Below are 18545 nucleotides of genomic sequence, written 5' to 3' on the forward strand. Positions count from 1 at the left end.
CATCATCAGCAACAGATACACCAACATCCCTTCATCTCAAGCTTCCTTACAGCAAGGACATCATCAGCAACAGATACACCAACATCCCTTCATCTCAAGCTTCCTTACAGCATGGGCATCATCAGCAACAGATACACCAACATCCCTTCATCTAAAGCTTCCTTATAGCAAGGACATCATCAGCAACAGATACACCAACATCCCTTCATCTCAAGCTTCCTTACAGCAAGGACATCATCAGCAACAGATACACCAACATCCCTTCATCTCAAGCTTCCTTACAGCAAGGACATCATCAGCAACAGATACACCAACATCCCTTCATCTCAAGCTTCCTTACAGCATGGGCATCATCAGCAACAGATACACCAACATCCCTTCATCCCAAGCTTCCTTACAGCATGGACATCATCAGCAACAGATACACCAACATCCCTTCATCCCAAGCTTCCTTACAGCAAGGACATCATCAGCAACAGATACACCAACATCCCTTCATCTCAAGCTTCCTTACAGCATGGGCATCATCAGCAACAGATACACCAACATCCCTTCATCCCAAGCTTCCTTACAGCAAGGACATCATCAGCAACAGATACACCAACATCCCTTCATCTAAAGCTTCCTTACAGCATGGACATCATCAGCAACAGATACACCAACATCCCTTCATCTAAAGCTTCCTTACAGCATGGGCATCATCAGCAACAGATACACCAACATCCCTTCATCCCAAGCTTCCTTACAGCAAGGACATCATCAGCAACAGATACACCAACATCCCTTCATCTCAAGATTCCTTACAGCAAGGACATCATCAGCAACAGATACACCAACATCCCTTCATCCCAAGCTTCCCGTTCAAATTGTCTCAACCTTGCCTAATTTGCCTCATCAACATCCTCCAATAATTATTTTCCGTCTTTCATGGCAATATTCCCTGTTTATACGGTGGTCACGTCTTTGGATGGAGTTCTGCTAATAGTAGTATGTCAATTTGTCAATCAGCTGTCAATCTGTGTGAACGCTGTGTCCTTAGATCATCTCACAAGGCATCACCCTGACACCCAGTTAGACACAGTTCAGAACCGGATGACCTTAAACTGACACTGGTAAGAAGACATCCCCAAAACATCATTACAAAATCTCAAACTTTCATCTCTCATAACGCACCCAATACCACCCTGATTAGACATAACAAAGATATACAATTTATAACCACATGAAAATTATTTAGTGAATAATTTAAGAAAAGAGAGATCGTCTGGAATACACATCTAGACAATCGGCTGGTAGGGCTTGTTCACTTGGTTGACGAATGTCATCGTATCCAAATTGCGTGGATCAATGCTTATGATGTCAATCACTGAATTGTCTGGTCCAGACTCGATTACTTACAGACTGCCGTCATATAGCTTGAATATTTCTGAGTGCAGGGTTAAACAATAAACAAACATGTGCAATGCACAAGGCCGTATTGCAATACATATCACAATATATTGTATTCTAAATTTTGAATTCAGAAGCAATTTGATACATTAAGGTATGAACTGAAGTTCATAAATGGAACAAAACAAGATGCTGGTACAACATAATGTTTACTCGTTCAAAAAATATGCAGCCATCTTGGGGCTTGGGATGCTCGCTCCTGGGCAGCGAAGGCATTTGGGAAGTATATAACATTAAACACATGATAAAAATCCCAATTTGACATCACCCCACATTCGAACATGAAAAAATGATATTGTGATATGTAGAATGAACCTCAATGTATCGATATACCGGTAGTACCTCACACCCAAGTAAACAACACATGCTAAGACAGGGTGACGCATGTTTGTTTGAAAACACTGAAATTAGTACCCACCTGACCTTCTCCATTTGTATATCTATCCATTTCCGACCCAAATAGATACCATTTTATCCCTAGTATTCATCTTGCGAAGAAACTACCCATTACACACATGATAAACCTAATTATCTTATCAAGATAATGAATAGATACCAAGTACTCATCTGATGCGATGATTTGTCAATTCACGGACGTATATACGTCTTTGGTCAATTGTTATCAGACCCCATGCTGTTCTATCACAGATGTTGATTGTCCTGCTGTTTTGTCCTACACTGCACAGTTAGAGACACATGACCCTGAATTGTGGTAATCAATCTTTAATGTCAAACAGTGTCCTTCACAGCAGTCTCATCCTAACCGCTTCAGTATGCATCCCTGCACAGAGTGAGTGAGTGAGAATGGTTTAACGCTGCTTTTAGCAATATTCAAGCAACATCACGGTGGGGGACACCAGAAATGGGCTTCACACATTGTACCCATGTCGGAAATCGAACCCGGGTGTTCGGCGTGACGAGCAAATGCTTTAACCACTAGGCTACCCGACCGGCCCCATCTCTGCACAGACCATAAGCAGGTTTCCTAACTACTTAGTACAGCTCAGAATTAGAGTGGAGAAATCCTAATAAGGGCATTCATAATTTATGACCACTTAGCATGGTTAACATTAGTTGGAAATTCACTTTCTTAAACATATATCCTTTCAAACACATATTGCAACATACACATAACTCAATAGACTAACCCTTAGTCAATGAAAACATGTCTTTAATCTAATGAAAATATTTTTTCGAAAGAACCTTTCCTCTTCTGCTGTTTTCATAATCAAGCAAACTAGACTTGTTTAGTTTGATCTAGACTTGCCTAGGCTTTTAGTAAAAATAAATAAATTCCACTTTGAAAGGGATACTTTTAGCTTTTGATAGTCTGATAGTTGGAACTGATTCACATCATCAGTATATATTTAAGTGTGTATTTGTTTAAATAAAATGACATATCTGATTATCTCAATAAAAAGTTGAGTAGAATGTTTGGGTATGAATCTGGAGTTGCTATATCAGCATATAGGTGAAATATTGCTGATGTGATATTAAATATTAACTCAGTGCATTTGAAGTCAAACCTTTATGTTGTGTTATTCACAGTTAGTCCACAGTTGATATCATCTCAGTATTTCCCCATTGGAGTCAATGCCTGGTTAGAATAGGTCTCCAGCAACCTATGCTGGTCGTAAGAGCCAACTAACTGTTTGTCTGTTGTTTTACCGCCACACACAGCATTATCCCAGCTATATGATGGAAGTCAGTAAATAATAGAATCTGGACCGGACAATCTAGTGATTGCAACAAAGTGTTTCAGGTGTACACCGCTTGGAACAGTGTGTCAGCTTTCTGTTGGAGGAAAGCCCAACCATTTAGGTGTTTACCACTTTGGTGAAACCCACGAACACGGGTATGATGCTGACAATCCAAGAAACATCATTTGAATGAGTGAGTGAGTGAATATGGTTTTACGCTGCCTTTAGCACTATTCCAGCAATATCACAGCTGGGGACACTAGAAACGGGCTTCACACATTGATACCCATATGGGGAATCGAACACAGGCCTTCCGCATGACGAGCGAATGCTTTAACCACATTCATCGCTTGAACCCAAATCATATGACACAACTCTGCAGAGTGAATTCCAGAACCTCAGACAACTGAGCAGACATGGTCCCGAGTGGGTTTTGAACAACGCGATTCCAACATGTTGGACTGCCAACTGACCTCTGAGGCCATCTTTGAACGTGTTAAAGTGACCTGGTTCCACAGTCAGTGAACAGTGCGGATCTAACATCTGTATAATATGATTAGTGTCTCTCATGAAACTGGAACTCTCATAAAACATGTCCATATGGATCGTGTAATGAGGGTAACTATATACATGATATATACATATAAACTGCCTGACTGATATATATATCATATAACATGAACTTGCAGACAAGTTAAGTGAGTGAGTGAGTTGGGTTTAATGCCGCTTATAACAGTATTCCAGTTATATTTCGGTGTTTCAGCTTTATGTGGGATTCCTCCCACATAAAGCTGAAACACCGAAATATAACTGGAATACCCGAAGTGATGCTGGTCTCAGACGTTTACCACTTCGGTGAAACCCATGAGCACAGGTATGGTGCTGACAAACCTAGAAACATAATTGGTGCTAACTCGCTAACTTGGCGTGACCAAGGGATGCAACTCACGGCGCCTTAGACGGCTGGGCCACCCGTGCCCCCCCAGACAAGTTAAGTGTTGTTTGATAGGGGTGAAATGATACAGCAAGGTCACACGATAAAATACGTATCATGATTTATAGGTCACAATACGATACATATCACGCCATGCACATTTACATCAAATCGCATAGAAACTTCTTGCCTTGAAATATTTCAGAGCATATTCACATGTTGGTAGCGGTTATTTTTAGTAGTGAACTTGAAACCCTAATTACAACACATTTTGTGATATCTGACTTACAAAAAGCCTTGGTGTCATTTTTCGAGTAGTAAGTAATTCCTTTTAGCAAGTGAATCGTCTTGCATCAAAACCGAAATAAATGTATCATGTATCGCATCGCAAGGAAACTCACAATGCACAGGTCCACAGATGTATCGTGTCACCTCTATTGTTTGAATGACTTCACATGCTAGGTCTGCCAACTCGCTTAAGCCAATGAGATGCTGTACTAGTTACAAGAAAGGGACAGGACGTCGACCATTTTGAAGCCTTGTTTGCAAACAATATCCAATAACCCCAGAGCTTCACTCGGCTCAGCTTGCCTTATTCCATGACAGGATGATCTGCTCCAGGGACCATTAGACTTATCTGTGGCAGAAAATTTCTCTTGTTTCCAAACAAACGCACTTACTTTGAAATAAGAACTGACAGGCTTAATGCAAGCCTTTCAGTGTGTTTTACTACTAGAACTGTGACAGTGAGGTACAGGGGAATATAGCATTACACATCAACATGATCAAAGTGACCGTATCGCTAGCTCTCCATCCCAAAGGCCTTCAATGGCAGCACGTGGATGAAAAATACATAAATGGAAACAGATTTTTATGGTTTAAGTTTTCAATTGAATGTTCAAAGTTTATCGTTCTTCATAAACTCCACAATCTTTACATGTAACAATATATGTAATCCACAGCTATAATATATAATCCACAGATGAAATCACCAATAGCTATTACGTACGTTTTGCAAAGTTCATATATTGATAGTGAAGTAACTACCTTTATTGAAAGCGGCATATAAACAACTTTCACGGTGAGTTATTCCGTTCGCCATTTGCAAAAACATGTGATCAGCTGTTTCCTGTGACGTCACAAACGGTGACCACTGTGATTGCTTCCTGTTGTTTAAAAGGCAACATGGTACACAAAGAAATGAGCACTGATAATAACGGGGCGATTGGTATTGTTATGTTGTTCACACAAACACTTTCAAGTTGTATATCTAAATGTGTAGACTCATCAAATAAAACAGATGAAAAAACACACGTATGGACTGTGTGAGAGAGGTAGGCTGGCAGGAAGGAACTCTGTAGGAGAATGATTGGCTTCATATGACCGAAGCATATTCATATTGTACCAGGCTTTGGTAATCCAGGCTTTGGTCAACACTCACTTCTAATACAATCAAGCTAGTACTTAGTATTTTGTAACTCATGCGTAAGAAAAACTCTTCAATATGCCTCTATTACAAAACATTACTGAAGCCAGTTTACTCTTTGCAGGGCTTGCGTTGTGGGCTTCGCTGTGTGGAGCTCTGGGCTGGGACAAGTCCAAATTTACTACCCGGGGACCCACCACCCTATTACCCGACCGTATCCGGGTACCCAGTGTAGGTCTCAAGAGATACAAAATGTCCGATTGGGAATTTTGTTTTACCACAGCACTTGCACTTCAGATACATGCATTAAACGATCTGGTCACGCATATTCTGAAGTTGACTTAGTTATATCTTTATTCAACCAAATGAAAAGTCAGAAGGAATGGGTGCACAGTCAGAAAGAAATGCGAACATTACTGACTTGTAGTGTAACCATAGAGTTCTAGATAATTTTTGTCATTAAACTATATATCACGTGACTAACCACAAGTCTGGGTAGTCCTGTGGGTACCCTCGTCCTACTAAGTACCCACTCGACCCCATTACCCGAGTTACCCGTCCCAGCCCTAGCGGAGCTCTATTGTTTGAGATCTGAGTCGGGCATGTGACGTCTCACTTTGAAAGTATTTAATGCATGATTTGAAAACACACACAACCATTGACGTACTGTCCCTTTTAGGACCACCCGATTCTTTCATATTACTACAGTTAATCTATAATGCCAGTCTCACAATACAAACCATTAGGAATATGTGTTCATTTGGAAAAGCAGATGATTGATTTTCACACAATCAATCAGTGAACTGTAATATCATTTCAGTATTAGTGAATGTACCATTTAAACTATCTCTCACAATCCTTCTGTACTCTACGAAGGTCTAGAACTGAATCTTTTCTAGTACGACATTGCATGCTCATGATGAAGGGTAAATATTAGCAACATGAATAGTAATAAACAACCTTCTTATTTTTATAGATTTCCTGCATCAGTACTCAAAAGTGTATCCTGTATCTTTTGGAGAAATACGAGTATTTCGTAAGTATTGTGATGCCTCAATATTACGACACCCCTCTTATAACCCCATCTGGGACTTGAAATACAACGTTTGTTTTTTTGTTTAACGCCACACTCAGCAATATTCCAGCTATATGACTGCAGTCTGTAAATAATCGAGTCTGGACCAGACAATCCGGTGATTGACATCATGAGCATCGATCCACCCAACTGGGACATGATGACATGCATCAACCAAGTCAGCGAGCCTGACCACCCGATTCCGTTAGTCACCTCTTGCGATAAGCATAGTCGCCTTGTACGGCAAGCATGGGCTGCTGAAGACCTATTCTACCCCGGGCCTTCACAATGGAGTCGGCTATTCTCTGATCAGCAGGCAGTCAGACACAACATTCAATATACCGTGCCTGTTCCAACAATTGATGCCTTCACATAGAATACATGTTGATATCCGTCTGTTCGGCTCAGAAGCCCAAGCACAATCAAGCTCGTCCTGCAATGCTATCCCCCTTCCCCAAGGGCCAGACTGATGGCCAGACCAGCCTCCCTGATATAGGCTTGGACACATCTCCACATGACTTGCATTTCATTACCCCCAACAACAGCTTAATCAGCTCAGCACATACATGCATCTGATGGTAATAGACCATCATGCAAAGTAAACCCTCATTAGAGAGGGTCAGTAACCCTCGTAAATGAGGGTCAGCAACAGTTTAGAATAGCTGGTGGCAACAGGTCAGTGGTAATGGTATTTGGACGCTGAACGATTGCTGTTGGCAGGAGCTTAGGTTGAAGTAATGATAGCAATCATCTGTAGCCTACCCAACAAATCAGTAGAATAAACCTGGATTATGATATTGTGATTGAATTATCATCAATGGCTGCTTAACAATGCTCTACTCCTGAAGGGCAAACAATGTTAGCAAGCAATGGTTACAAGGGAATCTTAAGTGATCTAATAGCTGTTCCACTGAAAGTAGAAACATGGGATAAGTATAGCAGATTCTACTGAATGTGTATCTCATTGTGTATGTAAGTAATTAATCACAGATTCCATCATATGCATATCTAGGATCCTCAAAACATAAAATTCTCCATCAGGTCTTAACCAACTGCCACTTTTAATCAACATTCTCGTTGTACATGAACAATAACATTTCTCAAACACTGCTTAGGGATTAGAGGTACTGATATAGAAACTAGTCCAGTAGTCCAGGAACAATCTTGGCAGACTAGTCATTTTATTCTCATATCTAGTTATTTCACGTAACTACAAGTCCAAAATGAGGTTGGATGTCACCAAACACAGGTGTCTCCCCTGGGTTTACAGCAGGGGTCCGGAAACCGTCAAAAGTATTGTCCGGACATTCTTAAATTTTGACCGGACATGATCAACAGTTAGGACTGAGCAGTTTCTGTCTGCAGTTGTAACACAATGAAGATTATCTACACTGACAAGCTTTGTTTCTTTGATTGCTGTAAATACATTGTACCTACATGATAGTCCAATCAGTCAATCACTGTAATAGGCAATAAACTGAGTTGACGGTGTCCTCCCATTAGTTAGACGTCCCAATAGTTAGACAGCTTATAACAACACTTTAAACGGTTGAGTGCACACTAATCCTCATGCTTGTTACCTCAGACTTTAAAATGGAATAGTCCAGATAAGATCTGACAAACAAAGCAAAGTAGCTTTAAATAGATACTTTAATATTATGCTTAACATTTAATGACACTTTACATTTGATTAATTTTATACAGTTTGTAACAACACTTTGTGACAGTTTTTGGTAATGTACACTTTACATTTAATAACTGTTACAGTTTATTTATCACCGACAGTCGTACATTTCTCATTGCACGTCTTGACGACACATCTCCAATGTGTGCAGGTTTGCCTCTCGCGGTTTCTGTTGTAAATATATCCATCTAATATCAACTGCTTACTTCCACGCCGAGAGGTGATGTACTCTACTTTCCTTAAACCAGCCATATCGATACTGATAATGATACGTACCGCAGGATCATATTTATTTGTTTGATGAGTAGATAATCTAAACTCAACTCCTTCAACTGATCAAATCGTAACATATATACTCCCTAAACTGGGGGTCCCCTATCCCTACCCAATACTTTAATCTACTTAGGACTGATCCATTACACCTGTAGGTATATTCCCTCTTTGCCTAAATAAAAATGTCTATCAATTGGGACGTCTAACTAATGGGACGTCTAACTAATGGGATATAACCAAGCTGACACTGATTAATCGAGGATTAATTACTGAGAACATCTTTAATTTGAGTGAAAGGTGTTTCCAACTGTACATAAATACCTTGCATCATCGATGTACCTCATTATCCTCACAATGCTACGATACGTAACCTCAGACAAGTAGCGAAAGCGTGACGACAGCCAGTTGACCGATGCAGATCAGTAGAGCGGATCTGCCAAACGCTATTGGTAGGGAACGTGGCTTTAATGCAAATGTTCGATTGGGATTTTAAATTTTCCGGTCCCCTGGTTTACAGTAAGGGTTGTCTTGTGTCCGACTCCGAGTTGACTGTTACAGTGTTCTGGGAACAAGCTGAAGACATGCTGAAACTTATCAATACCCTTCATCCTCATCAAAGTTATCTGTATTGGGAGCGAGGTAAGCTACACCAACTTCATGCAGGACTAGAACTTGCACTATTCCCACCAATGATAGTCAAGGTAAGTTACCAACATGCCCATATCACTAGTGACGATTGGAGGGTGTGTGGAGTAGTGACTACAAGACGTTAAAACTATTAAAATACTAGTATGCCTTCCACCCAAAGAAGAAATCCTATGGTACGAGGGTTGATTGATAAGTTCTAAGCCTCACATAAACATCTTCCCGAGGCAAGTGAGTTAACTTACTATAAAAGTCCAGTTTCCACCCTTGCCGAACTAGGCTGGTATTATTGAGTTACGTTTTGGCATAATGAGTCTATGCATTATAGTCCAATCACAATAGCGCAACGAAATCGAAATCCGGTTTGTAAAGTGTCATGCAGATTTCGGTCGATTGCAGGATTTGCAAATCATTTGCACCGTCAACAGATATTTTCCAAATCTTTTCATGTTCTTAATCAAAGTGCTCACGTGATTTGATGCACTCATTTTATCACAACATAGATCTCGATTATCGATCAGATCATCTTGACTGGGCGCCGCCATGTAGTTTGAAGCAAATGCAAGTGATACGAGAGGTGGTATGTGATTGGTCCATAGGAGAAGCATAGAAGGGACATAACTCATAATAGCCACTGGTGGCGCTACGATCGAGCCCTGCAATTCCAGCCTAGTTCGGCAAGGGTGGAAACTGGACTTTTAAAGTCAGTTAACTCTCTTGCCTCAGGAAGATGCACATAGAAGGAATTGCTAAATAGTGAAATCTTTCCTTGTGGACAATACATGATGCCATAGAGGTATATCCACAAAAAAACAAGTCAGTAAAATAAGCAGGGATCTGTGACCTTTGGAAAATTGACAAACTTGAGGAGCATGCAGTGTTCAAGTACGTGTATACTTTATTACATGATATGCATGATACATCCAGCCCCTTAAACCATGACAAAAAGCAGAGCATGTATAATAACAGATAAATTAATAAAGCAAACCAAACTTGATCTTTAAGTATCTTTTTATTTCGACCTAGTACCCAACCAAAAGAATCTGTAATCCATAAAATATAAGAAGTATGGCTTTCTACAGCCACTGATAAGACCCAGACCCAGAGCCAGACTCAGTGCTGTCCAAATATTTTTAAAATATTTAAAACTTAGTTTCACATGCTCTTCTCTCTATATTTGTGTAACATGACACATGACATATGTTAAGTCATATATTTTCGTGGTAGTAACAGCTTGGAGGACGCCTGACTCATCAGACTGCTCATATCGACAGCAAATGGCTTTCTCCAAGACTGGCACGGATCTAAAAACTTAATCAAATATGATTTATTTACAATAATCTCAAGACAAACAATATATGTTCCTAGTGTATTGATCTAAACCAGTGCCCCGCCATCATGTATTATCATAACCTGAAGCAGCAACAACAACCCTCCCTGGCAACTGCTGATGTAGAAGTGAAATTGAAAGAAAACATCTTCCAGGATGACTTTAGGCTGAAGTCTTTAAGTCCAGGTCCTGCAACCCAGATGTGTATGTGTCCAGATCAATGTAAATGTATCAGATGCACATGTTATATCACACCACATGATCTGTATGTGTTGTATGCTTGAGAAGCAAAGGAGGAGTGGGAGTTGTTTATCATACAATAAAACACTGCAGGGAGAATAAGCCATGAGGGGCACAGCACCAAGTGGTTTATTCTCACTGCAGTGTTTTATTGTACGATGAACAACGACCACAAGTCGTTTGTTTCTTATATGAGATATCAACATTATGTACAGTCTCTTTAAGGATGTTATTAAAATGTACAAGCTTTAGAAATATTTACCCATATTTTAATAATGATTACTCCCTCAATAGAATCTGTCTTTTGCAATGTGGGACAAGGACGGACACTCCCCTCTCAAAAATAACATCATCCAATATACAACGTCACTAAGTCACGAGCGCATGTTCGAATCTCCAGAAATGAAGTCAAGAAATAGCAATGTTTCATCATGAAAAAAACAAACACATTTTGTTCTTCATTGTTCTTTGAGATTTATCGCTTAACTATCATATATATGTATATATATACAACTACAAATGGGTTAAATATGATGAAGATCTATGTGTGGACGTGGTCTGCCTGTTGTATTAGCAAAGTGACTACCAGGGACATGTTCAAGGTTAAGGACCACCCAATTCTTTCCTACTATAACAGCCTTTATAGTAACATGAAAGAATCAAGTGTTCCTTAACTTTATTTTAGTAGTATAAAGTCAAGTCTAGTTAATCCGACAATCGGTTTTATCCGACACTAATGATGGGGACCAATTAAATTGTGCCAAGTCGACCAGTTAATCCGACAGTCTCACACTCCAACACACCTAATTTGCGACAAATTGCTGATTTACTCATTACCAGGCATTAATGTGACACAGTATTTAGTGCACTCCGTGGTCATCTGCCTGCAAGTACACAGCACCGTTTTTTTATGCAAGACGAGTCAGCTAGTGACTGCATATTACAATGGCTGCACAGAAATTTGATCCTTTAAATAAACAAGACAGGGTTAATCACATGTCTAGATTACCTCAATCTCGTTCGAATCAGTTCTAAGTTCTCGCTACCACTGAGGATACTTGTTTCATTATCTATCGTGTAGTTGTCCGATTTTCGATCCATAACGTTTCATTTGTCTGAAATACTTGTTAATCTGACATAATCATATGCAACCAACCATGTCGGATTAACAGGACTTATAAGGGATCCTTCAACCCTGACTTCCAAACACGTATTCTCCTATCTCATCCAAAGTGAACCTTGAATAAGTATTTCAAACAAGATGCAGTTTACACTACCTCTATCACTACCAACTGTATATTTACTTTCGGGTAAGATGGTAGAAACACATGATAAGAAGCCACCCAGCTTAAACAAGGTTTGGCATCATCTGAGGCCAGACTTGTAAGGTGGGGGTTTATGGACTTTGGGCCCCAAAATTCAGGCCGGTAGGTCAAATTTATTATTTTTTAAGTTCTAATTTCAAGTATATTTTTATATTTCCTATAAATGTTAAGTAGGTAGGACACAAAAGTAGGAGCAGGAGGAATAGAGAAAAGTACAAATCAATAGTTTACACTCTACTGTTACAGACACAAATCTTTCATGATTCGTCATAATTTGTTTTGAAGCATTTAAGATCAATTTTCAACAGGTATTAATAATATTAAATAAACAAACTACAAGTATATTAATGGTCAGCAAAACTAAAACACATTGCATTTTATTAATTAATTCGGTGGATTGTAAACCCAGAATATAAAAAGTCTAACCTAAGCACGCTAACTACATGGACATCTGTTCTGAATAAGCTATGGAACCAAGTGATTACAGATGTAAAACATGTTCACACATGCTGCTTTCACTTGAAATATGTAAGGCTACACATTATTAATTTTATGTTTCATGGATTTATTCCACACAAGGTCAGTCGAAAAAATATATAAATAAACAGCAATGTCAATTATTTATTTATATGAAAGTCATTCTGCCATAGAGTTAAAACTGCAGCTGGCTTCTTGAATCACTGATAGTGATGTAGATATGGAAATTATTTATAACATATTTTATTGTTTAAGAAGGTCTATATTACCAAAAACACATTTTCATGTTTAATTTTTTCTGGACAGGCTTCCAAGAGTAGGTCACTTGAAGTACGTCAGTTGCACCCAACTTTCCTTCCAATAGTACGTCACTTGTAACATAGCAGAAAACTGTGGCAAAAAGTCCCAGTGATGCAGGTCATACACATTGAACATTCTGGTAAAACCTAAAGTATCATGATGACAAACCAAGAATCATACTCAGGGTTAATGTGAGATACAAAGCAACAATCAGCAGATCCTGGCAGCTAAGGGACACCACTCTAACCTCAAGAAATCATCATGAACCTCAGTCAATCCTGATAATACTTTATCTTAAACTGAGCATAACATGTTGTGTTGCTATTTCCATCTGAACAAAACCTGTGTTGCTATTTCCATCTAAACAAAACCTGTGTCGCTATTTCCATCTAAACAAAACCTGTGTCGCTATTTCCATCTAAACAAAACCTCTGTCGCTATTTCCATCTGAACAAAACTTGTGTCGCTATTTCCATCTGAACAAAACCTCTGTCGCTATTTCCATCTAAACTAAACCTGTGTCGCTATTTCCATCTAAACAAAACCTGTGTCGCTATTTCCATGTGAATAAAACCTCTGTTGCTATTTCCATGTGAACAAAACCTGTGTTGCTATTTCATCTAAACAAAACCTGTGAACGCTATTTCCATCTGAACAAAACCTGTGTCACTATTTCCATGTGAACAAAACCTGTGTCGCTATTTCCATCTGAACAAAACCTGTGTCACTATTTCCATCTGAACAAAACGTGTCGCTATTTCCCTCTGAACAAAACATATGGCATCCCCATTCCATCTGAATAACTTTTTGATATTGTTGCTATCACAAGCTGCCAATCAAAAACAACCAATGTGAATGCAAACTAGGCCAAGGTTGCTACAAACCATGTTAATAATTTGATAACGTCACCACGCAAGGAAGTAATGACATTTCAAAGTGGGGAAATGGCAAAAGATAAAGTAATATTCCAATTCAGTAGTTGTCTGACCACATCATGATTCACTCAGCCTCACTTTCATGTACATTGTATCAAGACGTATCAGAACATAATCACAGTTAGCACTTGGCGTTGCAGCTCATAAACCCTGTCAAGCAATGAGGTTGAAGCAGGGACCACTCCAGGGTCTTGTTCCTAAAAGGTCTGTCTGGACTCGGGTGAAGATGACTTATTGGATGAGATATAACTAGCTGATCAATTCTAATCATGCTTATCAAAATAGCCAGCCTGACCAACTTGCATATACACTTGTCTACTCAGAATGAGGTCAAGGTCATGGCCATCCAGAGAAAGGATGTCCATTGGTGTGAAAGATATTCAATGATGAATATTAAATGTTTTGGACAAGAAAAAGGTGACTTTGTGTTACATTGACCATGTTGACAAGAATATATATGGAAATATTCTACCATGCCATACCATGCCATGCCATGCCATGCAAATATCTGGAAATATTCTACCATGCCATACCATGCAAATATATGGAAATATTCTACCATGCCATACCATGCCATGCCATGCCATGCCATGCAAATATCTGGAAATATTCTACCATGCCATACCATGCAAATATATGGAAATATTCTACCATGCCATACCATGCCATACCATGCAAATATATGGACATATTCTACCATGCCATGATTCGCATGGTTCGTGAGTTCAATCGTTCATGAGTGAGTGAAACACAGCTTTAGTGACATCATAGGCATCAAAGTGACATATATTTGTCATATAAAAAACAAACTGAAATTATTCAAAATCTGTGTCATACCTATTTCAAAAGAACGTGCACACATTCTCCCTCTGTAACAATGGTAACTAGGCACTAGAGTAATCTTCAAAGAAGAGGAATTGGACAATGTGAAATAGTTAACAAAACACATTGTTCTTTGTCGCCATGGCGAAACAGAACAAACAACACTTTCATGTTATAAGATTGTGATTTCTACACATGAATAACATCAATCCATATGCTATGTCAACAAAGATAAAACGTTTGTCAAGCATGTTAAGGTCTGTTGCTGTTGGCTGCATCTGTTTATGTGTGACAACACCACAGAACCACCCAGCTAGACTTGCTGCATTACGAACATTGCTAAATATATGATCAAGGAACAGGTTTGTGAATCCAATGATTTCTATCCAATCCTTAACACAGTCAAGTCCCGTTAATTCGGCATCGTTGGTTGCATATGATTATGTCGGATTAACTAGTATGTCGGATAAACGAAATTAAGTAGTATCAACGTTCATGATTGAAAATCGGACAACTGCACGATAGGTAACGATACAAACACGTAATAAAAAATGAAATATTCATATTGTTATATTACATAATTCAAAATACTTTAAAAAGGATAGTCACCAGTTTGAAACTGGTACAGCAAAGCTAAAGAAGCTGCTTCTTTAGTGGCTAACGTTGACTTCCTGTTAGTCATTTCATTGGTTGGTCATAGTTCGTGAAAGGTTGTTCTGATGTGACCTGTAATGGGATGTCCTTGACGATGTTGAGAACTTGTATCTGATTTTAATGAGATTGAGGTAATCTAAGCATGTGATTAATCCTGTTTTCTTCATTTAAAGCATTAATTGTTTCATGTTAAACAAGTTTATCTCTGTAGCCATTGTAATATGCTGCTACCAGCAGACTCATCTCGCATCAAAACACAGGCTGTGTACTTACGGGTAGATGACCAGTACGCTGATCACTGTGTCGGACTCAAGAGTGATTTCGGTAATTCATTGCAAATGAGGTGTGTCGGTGTCGGAGTGCGAAACTGTCGGATTATTATGTCTAAACAGCACAGATTCAATCATTTCCCATTGTTAGTGTCAGATAAAGCCGACTGTTAGATTAATGAGTGTAGGATTAACGAGACTTGACTGTATCCACGTTTCCAATCACTCTATGACAAGTGATAGTCTAATAATTAACAGTGCTCCACGAAATAATGATACCTTTGTATGACATGTTACTGTAACCAAGGTTTGATCTACTATTGTTTGACATGTTTGATCGAGTGAGTGAGTGAGTGAGTGAGTGAGTTAGGTTTAACGCTGCTTTTAACAGTATTCCTGTTATATTACGGCGCATCACCTTAATGTGGGAGGACAAACCTTGAAACATAATCAGGGTGAACCAGGATTCGAACCCACAATCATAGGTTTCTGGCGTGCCCAAGGGATGCAACTCTGCACAGCGAATCATGGCGCCTAAGACGATTGGGCCACCCGTGCCCCCTGTCTTGTCTGTTTACCAGACAAGCCCTATCTGTTTACTGTTTGTTTGGTTGTTTGTTTGTTTGTTTGTTTGTTTGTTTAAAGCCACACTCAGCAATATTCCAACTATGTGACGGTGGTCTGTAAATAATCGAGTCTGGACTAGAGATTCTAGTGATTGACATCATGAGCATCGATCCACGCAATTGGGATACAATGACATGCATCAACCAAAACAGTGAGCCTGACCACCTGATCCCGTTAGTTGCCTCTTATGACAAGCATAATAGCCTCTTACGGCAAGTGTGGATTGCTGAAGACCTATTCTACCCCTGACCTTCACGGGTCAATCTGTTTATGGGTCTCACTTTTCATGACAAAACGAGCACATATGGCAGCATGTACTTTGATGGTCCCTATATTTTTTTACGCAGAGAGTGTTACAGACAATGTTTTGCAGATGATCATATATTGTTTAACTGGTATGTATAAGACCTGTGTTTGGTCTCCAAGAGTCTTACCACCTGCACATCACAATGCTTGATACCACCTTTCAAAAGTTTATAACATATCAATGTCTCGATTAGCCTTGCTCCAAGGCTGTACTGAAAGAAAAGTCCATGGATGTGTAGTAATTCTATCCTCCTAATAGGGAAGTCTAGATATGTGGACTCCAGTTTCTAATCATGCTAATAGGGACAACTTATTTTTATTATTTACATAATCTAGAACTTATGATTGGAACTAATAATTATTGCCTTAGAGACTCCTGCAAGTCTATGTCTCGATGTACAGTACCTAACACAGCATCCCTAACAGTTGCTTTCTAACTAAACCATGGAGTTTAAAAAAATATTTCTAACCAAGCCAACCCTTCAGCCTACATACATGAAGGACAAACTGCACTCAACACAACAGCCCTCCAGTAGGGCACATTGCTGCAAGAATATGGAGCTATATTACAGCAGCTGTCTACACAATAAATACCTACGTACAAGTTACTGATTTCACTCACTGACGTTATTGGCAATGTTATCATCAACAAGTTGGGCAAGGCATATTGACAGAAATGCACTTACACAAGAGAGCCTGCAGTCCATGTTTCAGCTGCCTGTGCCTGTATCTGAATGTACGTATAGAAGCCGACACCTCCCTATCAGACATCTGTCACCGTGTTCATATCCACTATTGATCGCACACATGTGGAAGGTGAAATTATTTACATCACCATACCCACCAGCGTGTTTGACCCCAAACACACGGTAGTCATATCAATATCATAGTCATAATTAATATATATTCTTCATTTCAAACACCCAAGACGTATAGGACTAATCTCTGAAAACACAAAGATGAGATGAATCATCGATCATTTATTCTGCACTTTGTTGCAATTCTGTTGACTTTTAAAATGTTTAAAAATATACTTGTAACATAAGGGAAATATTACTTTTCATATAATCAGAATATGATACCTGAAAACTCATTTACTTCTAAAGCCATCAACATGTAATATTTCGAATTATGCTGTCATAATACACACATGACAATTCCTTCAGAACGTGTACTGTACAGGTGTAAAGTCAGAATGGTCTTTTCCTTACCATGTTGACAGGCTGTATATCTACTGCTTATGCCTGAGTCACGTTTTCTCAACGGCTAGGATAGCCCCCGAAATCGAGAGATACCTGCGGCAGCCACAGAAGATCTGCAGTGGCCTCAGGGTCGCCCTAGGGTGTCTTCATATCTTTTACAGGCCTTGGGGTTGCCATGGGACTATAGTGCGAGATTATAACTTTTTTAATTTCTAGGTTCACCGTAGCAATTAGACACGCCGTAGATCATGCCGTTGCACGGCGCCAATACATCGGGCGTACTGTGGCCTTGTATTTGCTGTGCGGCTGCCCTTGGGTCTTATGAATTACAGTTGACTTTTGCCGACCCCAAAACAATTGGGGAGGCATGGTGCAAAACTTGTGAAACTTTGTAATGAAATATCTGTTGTGACATTACGTGTGAATGTCTGATGTGTATGGCAAACCCCTCCTTATATACTTCAGGTGTGTCGTGGTAGCGTCAGTCTGGCTGCACGATCACCGTATGTTCCCCCTGCAACCCCCTTGCGGGCGCCATAAACCTAACTTACATCTACCATGCGTCTGCCTTGGTATTCGACAAAAACCTACGGCCACCGCAGGGACGCCCTAAGACGACCGCGTGTCCTCACTTGAAAGGCCGTACGGCAGCCGCAAGTTTTCTGTCTCCACAAATTCAAAATATGCCGTGCTGCTTCCCTAACAAATGTGACTGTTACAGTATGTGACCATGGGAAAGGTGCAACAGCCCTATAATTGCTATTGGCCGTAGATATTTTAGACCCCACGGCCGCCGAGGCAAATGTGGCATTACCAAGACATTTTTAGTAATCTCAGCTGTAATTCAACCCTTTCAGCCAGTGCAAAATTGT

The 18545-nt window shown here is 39.6% G+C and overlaps 1 protein-coding gene across 3 annotated transcripts in view; it reads right to left on the bottom strand.

The window, feature by feature from the left end:
- Positions 1-18545, bottom strand: part of LOC139442723 (phospholipid-transporting ATPase ID-like) — a 141408-nt gene that overhangs the window by 115773 nt on the left and 7090 nt on the right. Inside the window, exon 1 of one of the 3 annotated variants that reach the window (XM_071224068.1) lies at positions 17158-17176. The exons of the other annotated variants lie outside the window; for them this stretch is intronic. The gene's annotated coding sequence lies outside the window, so the exon portion shown is untranslated. Of the gene's footprint in view, positions 1-17157; positions 17177-18545 lie in introns of those variants that run through there. 3 annotated transcript variants of the gene reach the window in all.

This window comes from Haliotis cracherodii, unplaced genomic scaffold (assembly GCF_022045235.1).
Source record: "Haliotis cracherodii isolate W230 unplaced genomic scaffold, xgHalCrac1.p SCAF_1, whole genome shotgun sequence".
Classification (NCBI taxonomy): domain Eukaryota; kingdom Metazoa; phylum Mollusca; class Gastropoda; order Lepetellida; family Haliotidae; genus Haliotis; species Haliotis cracherodii.